This window comes from Octodon degus, unplaced genomic scaffold (genome assembly GCF_000260255.1).
Source record: "Octodon degus isolate 3935 unplaced genomic scaffold, OctDeg1.0 scaffold00002, whole genome shotgun sequence".
NCBI lineage: Eukaryota > Metazoa > Chordata > Mammalia > Rodentia > Octodontidae > Octodon > Octodon degus.
This window is the reverse complement of record NW_004524578.1, coordinates 21,590,187-21,594,941: the sequence shown is the minus strand read 5'-3', so window position 1 is coordinate 21,594,941 and position 4,755 is coordinate 21,590,187. Positions and strand designations below refer to the sequence as shown.

Here is a 4,755-nt window from a genome sequence, read left to right as displayed (position 1 = left end):
GCATTTGCCACTCCCTGGACGGGGAAGAGTCTGAGGGCATGAGGATGACTGCGTTATCACATCCTCCCTGTGCCGACCTCTCTCTCATCCATGGTGGTCCTCATAGTCCTCATACTCTTCCTTGTCCAGTGGGTCCTCTAAAATACATCCTCAGCCAGTACAGAGTCGGCTATGGCTTGGTTCCTCTGCAATAGGAGGAATCACAAGGGAGAAAAATCAACAGACTTAACTGCATAAAACAGGAAATGCCTTCAGAAATAAAATAACATAGATTTAAAAAAAAAGAATAGCCATTTCTAAAGCCCAATTTTAAAAAATAATGACTGTCAAACAAGTAGATACATCAGCAAATCCCATAAGCAATGTAAACTTTGAAATGAATATGTAGGGTAGCTCAGGCTGTGTAACATAGCCATTAAACCCCGGGATGTCATAGCCAAGATTTTTATGACATAATGTCAAATGAACAAGATATATAGGTCATGATATGATAGTGCTGTTACCAAGAACATGTAACAGCACTTAGTAGAAAAATAAAAAGGGATGAATTTATTTGGAAGAGTGGTATTATGGATTATTCACTGCTTTTTCTTCATTACCGTGGTTGTGTGATAATAATTAGGGAGGAGGCACACAAAATGCGCGTCTCTCTAAAATCATTATCAAGGAACTGGGGACAGGCTGAGTCAGCTGATCCACATACAAAAGGCACAGCTTTCTGCCTCTGTGAACTGCCTCTCAATTCTGATTTTTAAATTCCCATACATATATTTTTTAAAACACTTTAAAATTCTCTTTAGAAAAGATTTCCACTGCCAGCGAGGGGAGGCTAGCTTGTTGCCAACTGATTTCAACATCAACTAGCAAAACTGGATAAATAGACACTAATGAAAAGAAAACCTGTTTGGGGTCAGGCAAGCGTTGTACAGGCAGCAGATCTGAGAGACCAAGATCCTGCAAGGAGGGAATAGGAGGTAAAACCAGGAAGTCCCACTGGGCCCCAGGGGCATGTGGCAGGTGGAGGGTGGCAGGAGGCTGTGAAGGAGTTGCTCAGGAGCTGGGCAGAGCTCACAGCAGTCTCCCAGGGCCAGACAGAAGGAGTGCTCCAGGACTGTCACAGCCTAGGAGCCATGGTACACACCAGGAGCCCCCTGAGGACTGGGGCTCTATGGTTTTCTTGCTTCCCCCCCCCCTTTTAGCTGCTACTCAGCATCCTATTGGCTAAATCTATGTTAATTAGCTTGTCACAACTTAGTTGCTACATTTGGTCTTAGTCAAAAGGCCAAGACATGATTCACCTTAATAGATTTTTTCTGTGTTTTTAGGGAAGGGTCTACAAGGTGTTCAGGGTCTCACTACTAGATTGGACTCATAGTGATCTGCCTGTTTACAGCTTCCCAAGAGTTGGGATTGCAGGTGCGCCCACCATGCTCAGTCTCAATTGCGTCTCAGTGCACCCCAGAGGCAGGCCCAGGGATCCAACCCCTGGCCTCTATGCCTGCTTGTAGGAGCTTTAATCCACTGAGCTAATTGGCCGGCCATGACTGGGGCTCTAGGAACAAGAAACATAGAACTAAGTCAGCACAGCCAGGACTAAAGCCCAACTTGGCCTCAAGGAAAGAGATTATTGACACGCGTCTTGAAGTAGTAACTGACAGTGTACAAAGAGGACCAAAAGTAAATGGCGGTGTGGGAAGGTTTGAACATACAAGATCTGATCCCTCACACTTTACCTAATTATTGTAGAAAGCACATTGTTTTGAAGTGCCCCGGGACACTTTACTAAAATTGGTGCTGTGTCAATATTAAGTCTCAGCAAATTTCAGATTTGAAATTATACACAAAATTTACGTAGGGTACAACATAATATCTCAAAGATAAGAAAATCCCCAAATTCTGGCAATTACATGATATACTTCTAAATGACCCACAGGTCAAAGAAGAATCATAATGAAAATTATAAAATAGCCTAAATTAAATGATAATGAATATAGGACAGCAAAATATGTGGGATGCAGCTGAAGCTAGGCTTAGACAAAAATGTATGACTCTAGGGGCACATGTTAGAAAAGTCTAAGTCTATCTGAGTGTATGCTTTAGAAAATTCAAAAAAGATCTAGTCACTTAACATCTCTGAGCCTTGAGTTTTCATCTACAAAATGAAACCAGTATCACCTTATTGCTATGGTTACCACAAAGTATAGGGGAGGTTAGCAAACAACTGGCACTCACCTCACTTGTATCTGGTAGGTTAACGGGCTCAAAAAGACAACCAGCACCATGACTGCTCTACAATGTATTAGTGATGTTCTTAGTCCTGTCTTTTCTAGTTGTTTTGGGGAAGAATAAATATGGGTGCTTATTTCCTTCACCAACTCCGAATGTCACATGTCACATCTGTCTCGTGAGTCTTCCCACCTTTCCCCCTTATGTTAGAGCTCTCTATGCTCTGTTTTCTTGCTTGTATAACTAGACCCTGGAATGGTGAAACTCGCAGTGCCCTCACATCGGGGTCCTTTAGAGCACCCTCAGGATTCAAAGCTCAGGTTCTAAAGTCAAAAGAACTAACTTCAAACACCCAACGCCATCACCTATAGTGGGGTAACCTTGGGCACTTCATTTAACCTGTGCAACACTCAGTTTCTCTGTGAGAGGAAAATAACCACAGCACCTACTTCACAGGCTTGTAGGCGAATACATGAAATTGTGAGAAAGTAGTTTATAAGAATTCTCAACTTGTTGAGTGGATAAACAAGGAACCATTTTCTTTATCTGACTCCTGCATTGGCTGTGTTCTGCCAAACCCTCCTTCCCAGTTAGTTTGTAGCATCCTTGAGGATATTTCATGTTGACTCTAGAACTTCTTAGATATTTTTATTATCGTGATCTTTGTTTTTGCTCTTGATGGTACTAAGGATTGAACCCAAGGCTTTTGCACTAGGCTACATCCTTGCTTCATTTTTTGATTTTTTGACAGGATCTTATTAAGTTGTCCATGTTGGGTCCCACTCACCCAGCGTCTCAGAGTGCTAGATTATAGGAAGGCACCATCACACCCAGCTGTATCTGCTTATTTTTGTTGTTGTTTACATTGATGCTTTGAATAGTATTATTTCAATTCTTTAGACTAAGACTTATCCAATGAAAAACTAAAGATCTTGGAGCTGACTGCCTACATTGAAATCCCAGCTCTGCCACTAACTACCTGGAGCTGTGATTGCTTATGCCCTGATTTCTTTATCTGTAAAATGAAAATCATCTTTTATAAGTACATGTTTGCAGAAGATAATGATCACAGTTATCATGGAGAGTTTGTGCATATACCTCACACATCTTAATTCTTTTTATTACCCTTACCCCTCACTCCTCCCTGTTCCTTTCATTTCTGTTTGCTTTTTAATTTTTAATTTTATTTATTTATTTATTTATTTATTTGATGCAGGGTCTCACTACACAGTTTGGACTCATAGTGATCCTCCTGTATCAGCCTCCCCAGTGCTGGGATTACAGGTGTGCACCACCACACCTGGTTTCAGGGCCTGTGCAGCATGGCATGCAGTACCAGGGATTGAACTTGTATCCTTGCACTTGCCAGGCAGGTGCTTAGACCACCAAGCTATCTCCCCAGGCCTCTTTCCAATTCTTGACACCCCCCATCCCATCTGCAAGAGCTTTTTCCATTTTTCTTTCAGTTCTTTTTTCTTCCCCCTTTTGTCCCTTCCTTCTCACCCCCTCCATCTCTTGTTCCCCTTCCCATTTGAAAAAACTCTACTACCTGTTATCTACTTTTAATTTTGCTTTTTTAAAAGTTTTATTTGCATTTATTTTATGCTTAAGTTATTCCCGTGCCATAAGGTTTTGTTTCTTCAGTTTCTCCTGGGATAGCTTTTACTTCTTTGCAGCTTCCTCCACCAGTTTAGGAACGATTTGTTCTTTTTCAGTAAAGATCATCTCAGTATGGGAGAGGGAGCCCATGGATGGGTTAATCCAGTCATGAGCTCTATAAGTATGGCGGCACATCTTGGTTGCTTTGTTCACCTGGATGTGTTCAATCACCAGAGAATCTGCATCTAAATCTTTAAGCCCAGCATTACTCTCTGCATTTTTAAGCACATGCAGCAAAAATTCAGCACTCTTTTTGGGCCAAGAACCTTACGTCCAGCCCCACTGTTTGGCCTGGGCATGCCTACCAACTCTACCATTATAATGCAGGAATGGCACACACTGCTTCTTTAATGTGACATCCTTCAGAAACTTGGTGGCCTTTCAGATATGCATACCCTTGATGGCCTGGAGAGTTTCACGAATGTTCTTACAGTGAATGTGAAGATTTGAGCCTCTTGATTTGCATGAGTTTATGGGGTCTTCTGGGTCGAGAGAGTAGCGAACCATTTCCACAGGTCATCTCAGGCCGCTCACAGGAAGAGGAAACTATTTTGCTTTTCATTTATATTTGTGCTTCTCATATGGGAGACACTATGTGATATTTAAGTTTGTGTGTCTCACTTATTTCACTTAATGTTATGGTCTCAAGGAGGCATAATGGAATGGTAAATGATTATCCATTTTCCTACAAATGCTTCAAGTTTGTTCTTCTTTTTTTTCCATAATTTTATTGAGAGACAAATAGCAATGAGACAGTTTCAAATCAAATTGGTAGGACAGTTTCAATAATGAACACATTGCATACTCTTGTCCTAGTGGTTATTTGCTGTACAAGATGAAGACATGATATCCCATTTACAAATACCATTA

The 4,755-nt window shown here is 41.3% G+C and overlaps 1 pseudogene; it reads right to left on the bottom strand.

Moving 5' to 3' along the window:
* Positions 1 to 3,837: 3,837 nt before the first annotated feature.
* LOC101579332 lies at positions 3,838 to 4,392 on the bottom strand (annotated as a pseudogene).
* Between the last annotated feature and the right edge of the window lie 363 nt (positions 4,393 to 4,755).